Source organism: Dermacentor andersoni, chromosome 11, assembly GCF_023375885.2.
Source record: "Dermacentor andersoni chromosome 11, qqDerAnde1_hic_scaffold, whole genome shotgun sequence".
Taxonomy (NCBI): Eukaryota; Metazoa; Arthropoda; class Arachnida; order Ixodida; family Ixodidae; genus Dermacentor; species Dermacentor andersoni.
This window is the reverse complement of record NC_092824.1, coordinates 73,352,371-73,371,196: the sequence shown is the minus strand read 5'-3', so window position 1 is coordinate 73,371,196 and position 18,826 is coordinate 73,352,371.

Here is an 18,826-nt window from a genome sequence, read left to right as displayed (position 1 = left end):
TGCATAACTTAAGTTTTGAGACTGATTAGCCGAAAGCGCAACCATGGATAAGAAATCTGAATGTTCAAACGCGGCATTAAGATATCTACAATCAGAAATTTCAATATGAGGAAGTTTTATAAATCCGGCTGTTAAAATTATTAAAATATTGAAGTACACTAGGTTTGCTTCTGTTGTACTGATTTCCGTTCATTCGTACTTTTCCTACATTTTTCTTCGCGCTTTCCTAAGTAACCGGCAAACTGGTGATTGTGAACGCTGAGAAACTCGTCACGTGGCAACTGGTCTCCACTGGGGTGCTTTTTTGGGGACAGGCTGCGCCATCACGTGGCATTGCCGAGAAGCACGCGCCTGGCCTCCGAGACAAGAAGGGTGGGTCGCCGGTTCCTTGGGACGCTTAGAATTGTTCCCTCGCTTGCCGGACATTCAGTGGCACATAGCCAATGACCAAAGATGGCGAGCGGGCCATTCAAAAGTGGTACGTACCCACTGCAATCATGGTGCAGCTTGCTAAAGCGTTCACGTTCATTGGCGTAAGGCGTTCATTGAAAAGCGACACATACCAGGTGCATTTGTGGTGCAGCCTGCTAATGCGTAGGGCTTCTATCATTCAACAAGCCTTGCGACGGGTGTGATTTCGCTAAGCATCGGAAAATTTTAAGGGATCGTTTTTCGTCATTTTAAAGAAGGTTCATTTCTAGGGCCACAACACCTAGCTATCCTAGTTGGCGTCAAAGACGTTCGGTGACACTTCGGTTACCGAAGGTTCACTGAAGACCAGGCCAGAGCGAGTAGCACATAACAAGCGGTCCAAACCACAGTGAAAAAGCTTAATTGAAGAGCGATGCATACCCAGTGCCCCATATACTGTCACTTACGTCACCGTGAAGGGATTTCTGGAAGAAAGGTGCGTATGTACACAATGGAATACAGTCAGTGGCCAAAATCAATCCGGAGGTTAGTTTCAAACCCTTTTATCTCAGCACAGCAGCGTGATGCGCTAGCTAATAAACCGCGGACGGAATGTTCACGAAGAACACAAAGAATGCTCACGCAATAAAACTTTGTGTTCCTACATGCTGATTCGACGTGGTGCTGCATAGGAACTCGTCACCGACCGTAGAATGGTTTAATTAAGCAATCCCGCAATACAGCCGCACAAGCCATTGCAGAAGAACTGCCTATGACCCGAAGACGAATGGCCTCATAGACCACCGGAATAAAACCCAATCAGGCATATTTGCAATGAACTTCAATGATGAACACAAGACGTTGGATGCCGCCTTCCGGTACGTAACATTGTCAACAAAATGAAAGGACAAGAAACAGTGCCCATAACGCTGTTCCAGCTGGTTCACGGAAAGAACGCCGCAACCACGCTTGACACCTTGCTACTGAAAGTCAGCAGCTAAGACAACTTCGACGTCACTGACTACATCCGGCGCACCAAAGAGGCCCAACAACATGTTCGCCTGCTCATCAAGCAACACAAAAACGATCGACAGCCGACCCTGAAATCTTCAACCAAGCTACGTGAAAGACGAGCCCGTTGACGTTGTTTAGATTTGCACACCAATACGCCGGCGTGAGCTTAGTGAAAAAGCCCTCCGACGTTATTCCCGAAAATAAAACGTAATCCGAAGCATTGGTGCCACGTACTGCATAACGCACGACTTCATACGCAATCATAGCGGTGCCGCGCACTGCCTGAAATTGTCATCTATTGTGGCTTAAGCCTTTCTGAAAAAGGTAATGAACTCTGGAACTTTATTTCCTGCTTGCTTTTGTGTTTTGATATTTTACAAATAGTTTTTTCTTTCATGTTTCTGAACAGCATTGCAATAATGCTCAGTAGGAGGTGAACATTGACGCGTGTAAATTATCTTTTTGGTGCTCCTTTTCTCAGTCTAAACAGGTCGTGCAAACGTGGTCTTACGCGCGTAACAACGTGATTTCTTGTCCCCAAAATTCATCTGGCAATTTTTGCGTTTTTGTCGCACACGCTCAGGTCTGTGAGGCCAGAAACACCATCCGCTGTCAGTCAATATAATTTCCTGCGGCGAGAAAAAGCTTATGCTGTATTTTCAAGCGGCTTCAATAACTTTCACATTTTTGACGAAGTGACTTGCTTGATGTCACTTTCAATCCACCAACTAGTCCGGATGTTTCCAGATAGCAGGCTAAAGCTACTTTACTGAAATATTTACCGCATGAGAAAAGCGAGGCAGCTGCTTGCAAGGTATGAGTGACGGATGAGAAATTTCGGTAGCAATCATAGTGTCGCTACTCATGTTGCGACAAGCGTCGAAGTCAAGCCGGAGTTGTGGCCTGCGAGAAGGATAAGACGCAATGAACCTCAACTGAGAAGTAAAACCAAAGTCTGTAGTCGTCGCTAATTCATTCCCTAAGCGCTACTAAGCACGCCTGATGCAGCTGAATCCCCCAAAGCTTAGTGCTCGCGCCTACCTGCGAATATTTACTTGAACCGATAGCTGACGAAACAGTATAAGACCTACTGGCAATATTATTGTGCAAGCTATTGTATCGGCACATTTGCATTATGTGTAAAGTTTCACTTTACCTTTAGTGGCACCTAAACATACCGCTTGCGAGTGGCACTGATTACCTCAGGGCTATAGAAACCAAAAGATTCAGTTTAGCGTTCCTTTTTCTCAACCGTGTGGGAGCACCTGGTTTAGCGTCGTTTCACAGCAACACGCCGTCGATTCACCGTCACATAACGCGGCGTCAATGGCGAAAACATGTGATGAGAAAGTGCGCTAGGGTGCTAATGTCAGGGCTAATGTCAGGGCTAATGTCAGGCCGAGGACCTTCGGAGGGGCAAGGAACAATGAATATTCTAGTTACATGTACTGAGACTAACGCCCACCATATGCTAATTTCGCACATTTTCCTGGTTACATTAACTGTTTCGATGAGGGTCACCTGGTTCAGCTTTCGCTAACACTTAGTTTGGTTCACACATCAAATGCACCTAATGTGTGAAGCGCAAGCGTACTGGTACATGCCCCGTCTGTCAAATCGGCGAAACTATGTCTGTGAATTTGAGGCAAGCGAGCGCTGGAGGAAGAAGACGCCTGGAGGTAGAGAAGAGAATCACGCACCGGGGAAGTACGGAGGAGCGCGCGGCAAAGCAACACCACCTAGAGGAAAGACTAGCTGGCGTTTAGCGCAGGGGGAATCAGAAAGGAGGCGCAGCGTCACGGAGGAGGACGGTAGGCGGAGACGTTCCGTGTTGGCCTCCTCTAGCAGATGCTACGCGTTCTGTGTGCGCTATGGACGTACCGGGTTGAATCTCTACAATTGCTAGTAGGTAGAGCTAGGCGGGGCGTTTCTAGCGGCGCTTGACGTTTCTGCGCAGGCGCGATTAAAAGCGGGTGCGAGAGTGAAAACCTGGGGGCCTTTGCTCCTTGAATATGTAACTTTCTAGGCACTACGGGTTTACTACGGAGAAGGTTTCTTAGCGCGTGTTGTCTACGTTTGTCCTCTAGACATGCCGGCATTGCGGAGTGCGGTAGAGTTTGTTTTCGCTCCGCCGCTGGGGGCCCGCACGGTGAAAGAGTGGGCACGGACGCCCCATTTGGTGATCGCAGTGTATGAAGGGGCAATGTTCTGACTGGTGTTGTATAAGTCGCGGGTCGTTTTTTTGTCGCGACCATACATTGCATCCTTTACAAGCACTGCTCCAGAAGGGCACATGTTACCGGGAAACGTAGGCCTCAGGAGGGCACCTGAGGTTATCTGAGGTAGGATCTGAGGTAGGATCTCCGGGGCACGCAAGGGGTAGCGGGGGGATGAAAGCTGGATGCAGGGCAGCTCGTGGGTTGGGGCCGCGGAGGCCGAAGCATGCCAGGGCGTGTCCGCTTAAGAAAGGGACTGTCCGCTGCCTCGGACAGCCATTTCTTTAGGCGAACACCCCTTGGCACGCGCAGGCCTCGGCGAGCCACAATCCACGGACCAGTCCGGGTTGTAGTTTTGTTGTGCTCGTTGCCGGTTTGGCGTCCTGGGGGCGCCGCCAGTATTGCGAAATAATGACAAGCTGTTTCAATTAGTAAAAACATGTTTGAATAAATATAATTACGTTCAGCCGCCAACTTGTGACGCTAGGTTCAGCACTAACGCACTCCGCGACTTCTGCCGGCACGCCTAGGAACATCATCATCATCATCATCATCATCATCATCATCATCATCATCATCATCATCAGCCTGGTTACGCCCACTGCAGGGCAAAGGCCTCTCCCATACTCCTCCAACTACCCAGGTCATGTACTAATTGTGGCCATGTTGACCCTCCAAACTTCCTGATCTCATCTGCCCACCTAACTTTCGGTCGCTCCCTGCTACGCTTCGCTTCCCTCGGAATCGAGTCCGTAACCCTAAATGACCATCGGTTATCTTCCCTCCTCATTACATGTCCTGCCCATGCCCATTTCTTTTTCTTGATTTCAACTAAGATGTCATTAACGCGCGTTTGTTCCCTCACCCAATCTGCTCTTTTATTATCCCATAACGTTACACCTATCATTCTTCTTTCCATAGCTCGTTGCGTCGTCCTCAATTTAAGTAGAACCCTTTTCGTAAGCCTCCAGGTTTCTGCCCCGTACGTGAGTACTGGTAAGACACAGCTGTTATACACTTTTCTCTTGAGGGATAATGGCAACCTGCTGTTCATGATCTGCGAATGCCTGCCAAACACACCCCAGCCCATTCTTATTCTTCTGACTATTTCACTCTGATGGTCCGGATCAGCAGTCACTACCTGTCCTAAGTAGATGTATTCCCTTACCACTTCCAGTGCCTCGCTACCTATCGTAAACTGCTCTTCCCGTCCGAGACTGTTGAACATTACTTTAGTTTTCTGCAGATTAATTTTTAGTCCCACCCTTCTGCTCTGCCTCTCCAGGTCAGTGAGCATGCAATGCAGTTGGTCCCCTGAGTTACTAAGCAAAGCAATATCATCAGCGAAGCGCGAGTTACTAAGGTATTCTCCATTTACTGTTATCCCCAATTCTTCCCAATCCAGGTATCTGAATACCTCCTGTAAACACGCTGTGAATAGCATTGGAGAGATCGTATCTCCCTGCCTGACGCCTTTCTTTATTGGGATTTTGTTGCTTTCCTTATGGAGGACTACAGTGGTTGTGGAGCCGCTATAGATATCTTTCAGTATTTTTACATACGGCTCGTCTACACCCTGATTCCGCAATGCCTCCATGACTGCTGAGGTTTCGACTGAATCAAACGCTTTCTCGTAATCAATGAAAGCTATATATAATGGTTGGTTATATTCCGCACATCTCTCTATCACCTGATTGATAGTGTGAATATGATCTGTTGTTGAGTAGCCTTTACGGAATCCTGCCTGGTCCTTTGGTTGACAGAAGTCTAAGGTGTTCCTGATTTTATTTGCAATTACCTTAGTAAATACTTTGTAGGCAACGGACAGTAAGCTGATCGGTCTATAATTTTTCAAGTCTTTGGCGTCCCCTTTCTTATGGATTAGGATTATGTTAGCGTTCTTCCAAGATTCCGGTACGCTCGAGGTCATGAGGCATTGTGTATACAGGGTGGCCAGTTTTTCTAGGACAATCCGCTCACCGTCCTTCAACAAATCACTGTTACCTGATCCTCCCCAGCTGCCTTCCCCCTTTGCATAGCTCCCAAGGCTTTCCTTACTGCTTCCGGCGTTACTTGTGGGATTTCGAATTCCTCTAGACTATTCTCTCTTCCATTATCATTGTGGGTGCCATTCGTACTGTATAAATCTCTATTGAACTCATCACCCACTTGAACTATCTCATCCATATTAGTAATGATATTGCCGGCTTTGTCTCTTAACGCATACACCTGATCCTTGCCAATTCCTAGTTTCTTCTTCACTGCTTTTAGGCTTCCTCCGTTCCTGAGAGCTTGTTCAATTCTATCCATATTATACTTCCTTATGTCAGCTGTCTTACGCTTGTTGATTAACTTCGAAAGTTCTGCCAGTTCTATTCTAGCTGTAGGGTTAGAGGCTTTCATACATTGGCGTTTCTTGATCAGATCTTTTGTCTCTTGCGATAGCTTACTGGTATCCTGTCTAACGGAGTTACCGCCGACTTCTATTGCACACTGCTTAATGATGCCCACAAGATTGTCGTTAATTGCTTCAACACTGAGGTCCTCTTCCTGAGTTAAAGCCGAATACCTGTTCTGTAGCTTGCTCTGGAATTCCTCTATTTTCCCTCTTACCGCTAACTCATTGATCGGCTTCTTAGGTACCAGTTTCTTCCGTTCCCTCCTCAGGTCTAGGCTAATTCGAGTACTTACAATCCTGTGGTCACTGCAGCGCACCTTACCGAGCACGTCCACATCTTGTATGATGCCAGGGTTACCGCAGAGTATGAGGTCTATTTCATTTCTAGCCTCGCCGTTCGGGCTCCTCCACGTCCACTTTCGGCTATCCCGCTTGCGGAAGAAGGTATTCATTATCCGCATATTATTCTGTTCCGCAAACTCTACTAATAACTCTGCCCTGCTATTCCTAGTGCCTATGCCATATTCCCTCACTGCCTTGTCTCCAGCCTGCTTCTTGCCTACCTTGGCATTGAAATCGCCCATCAGTATAGTGTGTTTTGTTTTCACTCTACCCGTCGCCGATTCCACGTCTTCATAGAAGCTTTCGATTTCCTGGTCATCATGACTGGATGTAGGGGCATACACCTGTACAACCTTCATTTTGTACCTCTTATTAAGTTTCAGAACAAGACATGCCACCCTCTCGTTAATGCTATAGAGTTCCTGTATGTTACCAGCTATATTCTTATTAATCAGGAATCCTACTCCTAGTTCTCGTCTCTCCGCTAAGCCCCTGTAGCACAGGACGTGCCCACTTCTGAGCAATGCATATGCTTCTTTTGGCCTCCTAACTTCACTGAGCCCTATTATATCCCATTTACGGCCCTCTAATTCTTCCAATAGCACTGCTAGACTCGCCTCACTAGATAACGTTCTAGCGTTAAACGTTGCCAGGTTCATATTCCAATGGCGGCCTGTCCGGAGCCAGGGATTCTTAGCACCCTCTGCAGCGTCGCAGGTCTGACCGCCGCCGTGGTCAGTTGCTTCGCAGCTGCTGGGGACTCAGGGGCCGGGGTTTGATTGTTGTGTTCATATAGGAGGTTGTGGCCAAGTACTTCACCAGGGTGGCCAATCCTGCTCTGGTGAGGGAGTGCGTTGCCGGTTCTGGTCACCGGGATCAGGCCACACTCCAGGCCTGTTTATGCAATTTTATCAACACGCGGATTATTTTTTTTAATGCGGTGGAAAATTGCGCGGCACCGGGATTCGAACCACGGAGCTCTTGCACGCCACCGCTGCAAACGCAAACAACACGCGTTAAGAAAGTACTCCGTAGCGCCTAGGCAGAGTCATATATTCAAGGAGCAAAAGTCCACACATTTCGTCTCTCGCACCCGCTCTTTCTCGCGCATGCGCGCAAACATCCGGCGTCTCGGCAAGTCCCATTCCCCGCTGTGCCTATTAGCAATTGCATATACGCAAGCGGGTTCATCTAGTGATAACATCGTCCACGCGCCCCGGATGCTTTATTGCCATTGAAACCGGCGCAGTCCTGCGCATGCAAGGGTGGAAGGCGGGGGGGAGGGGGGGGGGGGAGCGCGCACTCTTTCGTCGCATGCAAGTCGCCGAGGGGGGGGGGGGGGGCTTAAAGAGGGAGGGAAGGCTGTTTTACTCCGGTGGCTGCTGCGTATTGCGTAGCAGCCTGAACCCTATCTTGAAAACGATGAAAGACGACGATGGCAACCAGAGCGCGCAGAGGAAAGTGGAGGAGGAGAGTATTGCGAAAGAGGGAGGAGAAAAGCGTAGTGACGTGCATGACATGTTCTGTGACAATAATTGCTACGAGATGGCGCTAAAGTAGCGCGCGTCGTCTGTTCACAGGTGACGCCATCAATAAGCATGCAGAGGGCGCGGCCACCGATGTTATATATGGAAACAAGCGCTGCATTCGCGGAGGTCTGTCTGCGGCGGTTTCTGTGAATCGCGCGCGCACATTACCCACATTTTAGCTCTCGCGCTCTCCCAATTAGCGAGGCACTCACGCCCCCCTTCGCTTCGTTATGTGCAACATGCCGAACGAGACAGATTGTACACGCCAGCCGAAATATTGCGAAATGTGAGCAAGCATAGAGATGCGCTCAACGATTGTATTAGGGAGTGTCGTAATCGTTGGTGACTTTTTTTTGTTGCAGTTATTAGGTCATTAGATTGTTCCTGTCGACGTAATTCACTAGCATAGGTTAACGCGTTGATGAAATAGAAAATTTAACCATGATATCCTACCGTAATTTCTATGTTAATGTGTTTTCCGTTAAACATTTTCCCTCTTATATTTATTAGGATATTGGCTCTATACCTCGGTTTATGTCATTCTGATACGGACATAGTCATTCGTCTAGTTTTCCAACCTTGTCTGAAAGTTCAAGTGCAATCTTTGATTAGGGGACCTCGTTTTGTCCTTCATGTTCGCAAAAACATGTAACCACTGAATAAATTATGAAAAATGCCAAATTGACAAGGCAAGGAAGCATGCAAAAACAGCCTTCTCTTAAGCTGTATTTATTTAATGTTTTTCTTTCAGGGACACATTTTTGTCTCAGTACGTGAGTTCCATAAGTTTATGAAGTGTTCAAGTGAACGACAGTATTCGCGTAAATTTTTATTATCTTACATGACTCTGGATATAATGCTCCAGTAATATGTATTTACGTATTTCATTATTTTCTCATACATGTTTACACATTCTGACAAGAAATGACCTTCTAGTTTTGTATCGCGAACGATGTAGTCGCTAACGATTTAGTGGTGATGTAGTTGGAATATTATTTTATCGGGTTATATAGTGAACGACGTGGGCCGTTTGAGAAATAACAAATACTTTTTTTTTCTTCCTAGATTCCTATATCTGACTTAGTCAAGAAAGAATTTGCAAAGGTTAACATCACATTGCCTGATAACTATACGTTCGAAGTGTTTTCTGGCTACGACGATTTAAGTGATTTTTTGGCCACTGCAAATCCGTAAGCATCAATTTGCATATTGCATGGTCTTTTGTGCGCGATTCTATTAGACAGTTTCACTTTTGCGACATACGCTATACGTCCCTGGGATAGGTGATGTGTTAGGCCGTATAGATGCTGAGATACAATTGTTTAGCATACTGTAAGAGCTAGCCTGTGCTGGGCATAGAATTAAGAAATACCATTAGGATTAGAAGTTGAAAGCGTTACACATTTTAGCATACTGTAAGAGCTAGGCTGTGCTGGGCGTAGAATTATTAAGAAATACGGTTAGGATTAGAACTTGAGAGCATTACACATCCCCCACGCATAACAATATAGTGTGGTGCCATTCTACGTGCAACATTTGCCTTAATTCGAGCCGTCTTGCAAGGTGTGAAAACAAAGAACTGATCTCAATATTACCGAGAAAATATATCTAGTATTTCATTCTCGGCGTGTGGTGTGACAGGACGAGACCTACTTTTCCATTTAATTTTTGCGGCCACGATGAAGAGTAGATATATCAGGTGAAGTCAGATAGAAGCATGAGTTTGTGTGTCGTCCGAAAGCTACCCTATTGTTATGCAATGACGGTAGTCAGTGATACAAGACCGGCACAGGCAACCAGCCTAAAAGCTTGCTTGTCACACTAACTAATACATCATCAGCTTTCCGCATGTAGTCCTAACTAAAGAAACCGATCCCATTATTCCTTTTGGTAACATACCACTTATCACGAAGAAAAATATACTTTAATTCTGTGAAATACGTAGCATTTGCCATAGCGTCTGGTGGGTCGATACAATATATTCCTCGTAAAATTGAAATGGAGCCACAAAGAAAACATTAGCAAAGCTCACACGCATTATAATTCTTCCGTTAATACAATGAAATTTTTTTTTAAATTTATGAGGCCGCTTTGAAGACTCACTAAAAGTCTTGAGTGTTGGTTAGAATCAATAGTGTCCTCAGACAATAAAAACAAAGAATAATGCTTCATGAAAACCTTGTCCGGGAGATATAAAAATAGGTGATTTAAAAATACGGTCAATGCAGAACCAGTTATCTCACACTGCGTTAATTTACAAAAAATAATTCAATGGCCAATTCTGTCAAATGCTTTCGAAAAGTAAAAAAGATAGATCCTGCGATGTCACCATTACCCGTGAATTATCTAACTTTGTCAATAAAACATGCAATTGCAGTATCAGTGTACACAGCAGCCCTGAAACTTAACTGACATCCAGAGAGTACGTTAAATTTACAAAACTATTTAGATGGCCATACTTAGATTTCCCAAGGTTTTATCGAGGAAAGGAAGCACGGATTTAAGCCTCTAATTATCGTTGTTAAATTGATAATTTTTCTTAAAGAATGGGCACTACTTTGGCCACCTTAAATTCTTCGGGCAATACAGCAGTTTTAAAACAGCGGTTAAAAATGTGACTTAGAGCTAGGACAACAAAAGATCTTTGAGCGAACGCTCTCTAAACCAGGTGCGCTAGGTTTTAATCCTGAAATAAGTGAACGTACCTCGGAGGCACAAGTAGGAAAAAGAAAAAGTGATTGGTAAATGGAGGTGCCTAGCAGGAAGAGGGCGAGATGGTGAAACTAGAATGAACCTTAAAAGCATTGGCTATATCAGTGGCCGTGGTGAGGATACTGTGGCTCACACGAACAGACATCACTTTGCTGCGTGGCTTGGTAGAATTGAAAAATTCGTTAAGGAGCTGCCACTTTCTCTTTGTATCATTTTTACAGAATTGAGGTTCATGTTCGTAATAATTTTGTTAAGCATTCTTCAGACGCAAAGAAAACGTGTTGGAGTACCTATGGTAGCGCAATTTCTAGTTTTCTTTGAATGTTTGCCGTTTGATCTATTTATAGAAGTTATTTTTTGAGAAGGGACCGGTATGAGTGAGCTGTAGAACCAAGGATGGCGTGGGGAAGAGTAGCGACTGTTAGAGGATTGAAATGAAGTTGAAAGCTCAACTGCTGAATAAATAGCATCGTAGAACATAATCGACGCCTCTTCTTGTTCATTAGCAGCATATACATATCTTCATACACAATCTGCATCTTCAGTGAGCGGAAAGTATCCATCCGAATTAAAAAGATTCCTCTGAATTAATACGCTTCTCTGAATGATAGCCCCTTCAAAGCATAATAACACGGGAAACTGGCAGGTTCTATCGCTCTCCATCACGCCTGCGTCAGCGGCGTTATCGAAGTTCATGAGGAGATAATCAATTAATGACGGTGATCCATGATCAGTACAGCGTATTGTTAGAGATAATAGCGATTGAAACCCATAGCTATAAATAGAAGTCATGTACTCAAGATTAGTATAGCTAGAGGAATCAAGTAAATGAAAGTTCATATCACCCATGATTATTACATTTTTGCACTCAGCAATAGATTTGCCAAGTAAGCGAGTAAGAGCTTCACAAAAAATGGTGGGATCAGAAGAAGGCGAGTGATAGAAAGTAGCAAAAAAGTTTTCGTTTATTCTGACAAAGTGCCGGCGTATCAATTTCCAGCCAAACAGGTTCGCTTATCGCGACATTCAAATTAAATCATTGCGTATCTTCTACAGAATACTGTTCAAGACAAAAGTGATTGAACCACCATGAGGATCCCCGATTAGATGACAACATTCACTAGAATAACCAGGGAAACCATACAAGTCACTGTTACCGGTGGTAGCCAAGTTGAAGTGCAACAAATAACAGAGAACTCGTGATTAGGGGAGCTCATTAGAGCAACATTTGCGCCATGGTTCTTAGGAAGGCTACGAGCATTAAAATATATTAAGGAAAAACCGCTAAATTGTGAAAAAAGATCATTAAAGTCACTCGGAACAAAATAAGCGATTTCTTTATTTTTCCTACTCTATCGCCACACGCAAGCTTAAGCGTTGAACACGTATAGATGAACGTCACAGGCGATTTGGTGGGCATCACCATGCAGGATTTGTCTGTCCTTGACAACGCAGTTGTCGGTCCACAGATTTGTTTTTTAAAGGCAAGCGCCTTAGAAAAGAGCAGTTATTGCCAGGAGTCAGGGGATCGTTATCGAGAGCAAACTTTTCTTGTGCTTCAGAAAACGAGGTAAACAGTCTTTGGACGTGCCTTGAGACCTTTCTTTAGAAACTTGGTGTGCTTGTGGCGCGAAGAGAAAAGAACAACAATGTTCGTGTTAATTGCGTCATGTGTTGTACTCTGTGCAAAGTGTCAATGCCCTCAACCTTCACAGGACAACCAACTTTATTGCCAAGAAGCTAGAAAATCTTTCTGCAGCTTTCACCTTGCCTTAATGGAACTCTTATAGATTCTTCATGCGGTAGTACCGTTCCAAATGACCAATCTTCTCAGCTGTAAGGTTGAGAAGGTCAGCTGCAAGGCGGCTCTTTTCTGATTGTGTTGCTTCAGATTCGTTGCTCATGAAATTCGTGACTTCATTTGTATTGCCAACCTCAACTTTCAGCTTATTTACACTCTCGCGATTGCATCCAGTCACTGCAACCTTCAGAAATTCGAACGTGTTATTAATGGCAGCTGCTTTTCTTTTTTTGCAAAAGCCACCTTAAAACCTTCGTTTTTTTTTTTAGAGTGATGCAACGGTAGGAGTCATAACAACAAGAGTGATCAGAGTGCAGTCAGTGGTCAGGACTAGAATAGCGCTGTCGGCATGAAATCCAGAAGCATGTGACTTTTTTTTTAATTTTCTAGGAACACTCTGTACAACTACGCAGGATTGCTTTCAATGCTTCCCTACATTCCATATGTAAATATGAGCACTGAAGAACCAATTTCAAATGACCTGACTCAAAGTACGACGACGGGCCGTAACTGGAGTGAATGCATAGCTTTGTTGGGCGAATATATGCCTGATATTCTCGACTATTTATATGTCACAAACGACACCAACCATATTGTGGTTAAGAGTGAGGTAAGTTGTAGTTGTTGGTAAGTTGGCGCATTGTATAACGCTGAATCAGCTCTTCCACCAAGCTGTAAACCATGGCTTTTGTTCTCCAAAATATAAGGCCACGACGGAAACGAAAGCCCAGATAAAATCATCCAGTGCGTTACGCTTTTTCGCAATTAAAGGCAGGGAGAGCGCAAGTAGTCTAATCCACTTATTCTCTTTGTCCGCAATTGCCCGGCCCGTCGGACGTTTTCACTATGATATCCTGCTCGTGAGTGATGATGACAAAGAAACAGAATATATCAATAAAGATCAGTACAATATAGTGGCCAAGCCCTCTAAGTTTACTAGATGGTGCATTGGTTTGTAAGCGGCAATAAACGACGAACGTTTCATATTTTTGCACATGGGCATACGCAGATAGCCTGCATTATTCGGGCACGTTGATTCAAATGTTTAGTAGAGCCGATTAAAAGTGTATTGGGATTCAAGGGCTCAAACCGCCGTCGGTTACATGCGGCACATCAACTTAGGCTGGCCCTCCTCTGGAGTGACATGCTACTTTACGAAAAATCTCTCGAACAGAACACGCAGGCTTGGCGGGCTTCAGAGGGAGCCATGCTTGAGCCTGCTCAGATTCCCTTCGATGCAAAGCTGCGGCAACTGCACTAGCGCTTCACGAATGGCAGCCACGCATTCGTCTTACCCGCAGTAGGTTGGTTTAAAACAATGATTTCAGCGCCCCGCCCCAATCCTCCAGCGAGTGGAGGCGCAAGTGCGCATTCGCCGATGTCAAAGCCCTGAGCGCGTGTACGGTCGAGCGCCTTCGTTCCACTAGAGAGCCCATCGAACGGAACTCCCAAGCGCGGCAATCGAGACCAACGAAAATACAAAATGGCTGCGCCACCACCGTGGGCTTGCTAATGAGCTGAGGAGGCGCTTGGCTTATTTGACACTAGTTATGATCATAATTTGTTGACGAGAGAACAAGAGGCAACAGAAACGTCTTGACTGCTACTTCGCAGCTCCACCGCATCATCACACTGCACGCCGGTTCAGAAGTAACAAAAGAAGTAACTCTGGGAGTGCATGGCCGAGTCCTCAAATGGATCGCTAACTTCTTGAAAGAGGGAAAGATATATATAAATACAAAGGACGGCCGAAGCGACGAACACACCATAAATAAAGGAGTTCCGCAAGGAAGTGTATTAAGTCCACTTCTTTTCTTTGCAGCAATAGTAGGTTTACCAGCAGTACTTCCAGCAGACATAAACATATATATGTATGCTGGTGACGTTTGCATATGGACATCGAACAAGTCTCTAGAAGTCGTCAAGCATCGGTTGCAGGAAGCTTTGAACGCAGTAGGTGATTATTTAGGAGAACGGGGCATGAAGATATCTTATGCCAAATTAGCGGTTCTGCCTTTCACAAGAAAAAAAGTTAGAAATTTTGGTCTTTCAACAGATGGCCATGTGATCGAGCTGGTTCAGACACATCGTTTTCGCGGCGTGATTTTAGGCCACCAACTTCGATGGAGTCATCATTTGACCGCCCTGGAGGACCAAATTGGTGTTATAAATGTTCTCCGCAGAATTGCAGGCACGAAGTCGGGTGGAACGACAGCATCCTTGCTTCACGTCCACTCAGCACTTGTGCATCAGAGAATTCCTTATTCCGTCCCTATATTGCACAAATGATCTGCGACGTCCCTCCATCAGGTGCAGCTATTACAGGCTCGGAGTTTACGAGTGTGCCTAGGAGTCCCGCAAGCTACGTCCAGTCACCTCACTATTGCAGAAACGCGGGAACCGCATTTCACAGTGATTCGGAGCCTGGAAACTTGCCGACATCTCTTCAGATTGTCGAATCGGCATTCTGCACAACCCCTTCTGTCTCTGATAGAGAACCGTCCGGGTTTACAGATACACGCCTCGTTTCAAGAGCATAAATTGAGACTTCCACGATCACTTCTTTAGCACTCCGACCTCTGCGAACCACTATGGCTTCTGCAAGTGCCGAACATAGAAACGTCAATCGAAGGACTTAAAAATAAAAGCGACGTTTCCACATTAGCAGCAAAACAATAGCGTTACACCACCTATTTGACAAGTACCAGGAATCTATTCACGTCTACACGGACGGTTCTGTAGTCACAGAAAGTGCGATTGCAGCTTACGTCATACCATCCTTAGAGGTAGGGTACACTTGTCGACTAGGACACACGTCGTCACCAACAATAGCGGAATCGGCGGCATTTCTCCAAGCCACTCATTTTATCAAAAGATATGAGACACCAGCAAAGTGGGTAATTTGCACGGACTCCTTATCGGCTTTAGAATGTCTTGAAAATATTGATGACAGCCAACTACACGCCCGAATAACATACGCAATACTGAACAGTTTAACTACGGCTAATGAAAGGAAACATGAAGTGATATTACAGTGGGTCCCGGGATATGCTGGTACAGCAGGCAACGAACTAGCGGACTCATTGGCAAAATCAGCCCATAAAGATGCAGGAATTGAACTCATCCCTTTATCACCAATGGAAACAAAACGGATATTGAGAGTACTAAAGAAAGAATTGTGTATGTCAACATGGCTTAATGAAAACACTAAGGAATCAATACTTTACGAATGAGACCCTCGACTCGAATACCAGCTGGATGTACAACTTTCTAAATGTACTGAGACAAAAATTCACCGACTACCGAATGCGCCTTGGGACAGCATATACCAAACATTTCCTGCGTCGCATCAAACGGGCTCCTGCCCGGGCTTGCTCCTGTGGCCACTATGATGAGGATGGTCGCCATCTACTCCTCGAATGCCCCATATACGAGATACAAAGACAGCCGCTAGAACAAGAACTACACTCCATCGATCCTCACCGGCCTTTCTCACTCGCAATTTGCTGGGCCCATGGCCATCGAAAATAGCACAGCGAAAAGCATTGAACGCAATTGAACATTTTTATGAAGACACAGGCATACTCAACAAATACTAGTTATTGCATTGAATAATCACACGATGTCACTAAAACATTCTTCTGTTATTTGTAATTATTAGGGCTTGTATATTACGTGTTATACATTTTCTTGTTGTGCGTGAATTATTTCAACACTGTAATTCCTCATCTGTTTATATACTCATCGAAGTCTACACCACGGCCGTATGTGTGTGTTTGTGACTGTTTACGAACTCATTGTGGTGCAACAAGCATTTGATTTTTACGCTGTTATGTTTATAGGCGTATAGGACTGTGCTGTGGGTTTCTCACCGTATGAAGGGATTATTTAATTCTTTTTTTTTCATTTTCCTGCATATGTCTTTATGTTGTTGTTTCTGCTATGAAAAAAAGTGTAGCCGTCACTATCATAAGGTGACTACGTCTCTTTCCTTTATTTTCATTTCAACAAAAAAAAGAAGTGCCTTCTTTGACGACTGTCGTTACATAAATTGCTACTATGAGAAAAAATACACCGCATGCAACTGATGAACTTGAATATGCTATATATTATTTGCAGTAGCCCCGTATTCTACCATAAGGGGCCGTAGTAAGATACTTCATGCTCGCCGCACGCGTTGAGCGCTCAGGTAAAACCCGTCTGTTTTTCCAGCCTACTCATCCGACGGAGCGCGTGTACGTGAGATGAGCGGGGAGCAGAAAACATTCTCATAAAAATGTCTAATAGGTGCTCGTACGAAACTACCGTGCGTGATCACTAGGCTTCCACTTTCGGAGGCAATATGCAGGACTAATTGAATTGGAATCGCCAACAACTGTTTCACCTTAATTATTCTAGACTAAGACGTAAGGTTACAATATAGGCTTATTTGAATGCGAGTGCTATCCAGTGAAAGTAAGCATTCACCGCATTTTACAACGTGCGTGACGCACGTTACGGGTGAAATCTTTGATGACAAAAGTGGTTCCTTTACGCTTAGGGCCGCATGCCAGCGGACGCTCATAGCCTTCAATGAAGCAAAAGTTCACAAACAGTGGATTTTTTTATTCTTGTCGGCGGCACAGCCCATGAGCGCGCAAAATTTCTTGAGTAGAAAAAGGTACCTTGAGATTTCACTGTAAAAAGGAACTTCATTTTATTATATTGTTTTGAGGGGCTAGATGGTTCATTCTAACGACTGATTTCCAAATGCGCGAAATTGGCAAACAGGATAGTACACCAGAAGGGATACACGCAAAGATCGAGCGCCGTCATTTTCTTCTTCCAACTCTAATTCGCAGAGTGAGACATACTAAACATTAAATGGTTGTTTCCTCTCGATCTCCTATTTGGAACTTCGAGCGAGAGCTTTATCTGCGCCATATCCTGGGAAGTTGTGCCAATTAATTGACCTTCCTTGGTGCTGAAGCGTTCATTTTGCTTTATAGTAAGCACGTCGACCTCTAGCATAATGACTCTGCTAAGGAAACCTGTGGGAGGCGGCGCGAAGAGGTAGCCGCTGTGGCCAATGTTTATTTAGGCCGGCCAGCCATGGTGTCGCGGGATCTCAGGAGCGGCCGAAATCGCGGCCCTCAGTTCCAGCAAGCTAGTGTGTTCTCTTCTGTCGCTACAGGCACGTGGGCCGTCTCCTTCTTCACCGACTCTGGAGGCGACAGTCGCGCCGCTACAAACCTTACCACAATGCCCCCACCGCAACCTGCTGTTCCCTCATGGCCTGAAGACCTTTTAAAACGCGCGTCTGATTAAGTTCAAGTAAACCCCACCTGTCCTCCTTAAGAACATCGTGAACATCTTGTATGCTTCCGCTATCAGTGACACTATAGCAGACTGACGCTTAACGTGGCCATGCGCAGGACCGGATCTGCTGTCAATGCACTCTGGGAGCAATATAAAGAACTGAAGAACTTTGGCCGACGTAACAAATTGTACAAAGAAAGCTGTTCCTAATAAAAAAAAAAACATGGAACTAGGGCACGATATCGCAATAAACCAATAGCTAAAGCGGTAATAGCTAGAAGCGAGTTATAAATAACTTAGCTGTGCAATAATTTCAATACCTTTATGGAGTTTTACATGCCGGAACCATAGGCTGATTAGGAGGCGCGTCATATTGGGGGACTCCCGAATTACTTTGACCACCTCGGTTTCTTTAACCTGCGGCCTGTACAAGGACGGCGATAAGATAGTGGCCCTGATGATATGGGTTCCGGGTAGCCTTTTGACAAAGTCACGCTTAAGTAACCATGCCTACGGGATGATACCACTACCTTCTACTATTTCCTCCCCTTTTATGGCACAAAGTTTTCCCTTTCAGCGTCTTCGACAATACAGTATGACGTCCGAAGTGTCCTATCCTTTTTTTTAATTATGAAGTTTTATGTGCCAAAATCACGATCTGATTGTTATGCACGCCGTAGTGGGGGACTCTGAAAATTCGGACCACCTGGGATTGTTTAACGTGAACCTAACTCTAAGTACACTGGTATTTTCACATTTCGCCCCATCGACATTCGGCTGCCGTGGCCGGGATTTGATCCCGCGACCGTCCTATTTAAAAATTCTACTGTGGTCTATCCGACTACCTCGAAAAATTCAGTGCCATCGCACTCTGTGAAGGTGGATGTCTAGCGAAGCTGTGCATGGGGGCCTCTTAATGGCGAATTGTCCATTTCCGTGCGTCGGAGGCCGTGTGGACATAAATGGAACGCGAGGCGTGACTAGTCGCTCCTTCACTATGTTGAACCTCGGAAGATGATGAGGCACTGGCGGGTATACAACCAATGTATTGTAGCTAAGCGCGTCCCGACATCTTTTACTAACGAATCCCGGCACGTAGAACAGA